The sequence below is a fragment of the Pygoscelis adeliae genome, unplaced genomic scaffold (assembly GCF_000699105.1).
Source record: "Pygoscelis adeliae isolate BGI_AS28 unplaced genomic scaffold, ASM69910v1 Scaffold1000, whole genome shotgun sequence".
In the NCBI taxonomy this organism is placed as follows: domain Eukaryota; kingdom Metazoa; phylum Chordata; class Aves; order Sphenisciformes; family Spheniscidae; genus Pygoscelis; species Pygoscelis adeliae.
Genome location: NW_008823952.1, coordinates 208,015 through 208,330, shown reverse-complemented (window position 1 = coordinate 208,330; position 316 = coordinate 208,015). Strand labels below are relative to the sequence as shown.

At 50.0% G+C, this 316-nt stretch overlaps 1 protein-coding gene across 1 annotated transcript in view; it reads left to right on the top strand.

Moving 5' to 3' along the window:
* Positions 1-316, top strand: part of TMPRSS12 (transmembrane (C-terminal) protease, serine 12) — a 6,144-nt gene that overhangs the window by 495 nt on the left and 5,333 nt on the right. The window lies entirely within an intron of this gene.

The window sequence follows — 316 nt, the reverse complement described above, 5'->3', positions numbered from 1 at the left end:
GGGGGGTAAGGGGGACGGGCTGTGGTGCCCCATGGCTCCCCACAGGCACACGGGAAAACTTCGTCTCCACCTAAATCTGATGAATTCATAAAGCAGCAGCGACTGGAACCCGCTTACCCTCAATGTACACAATAAATCCGTACACAAGAAATCCGTATGTAACCCGATGAAATACACACATTTTATGCAACCCAAGAAAACAGCCCTGGGATCTGCAGACGCCGGGCTCCAGCTGCAAACATCAACAATCCTGCAGCAAGTAACACTAGATTATAAAAAAAAAAACCACACCCCTGAAAAAAACCCCCCCCCCCCC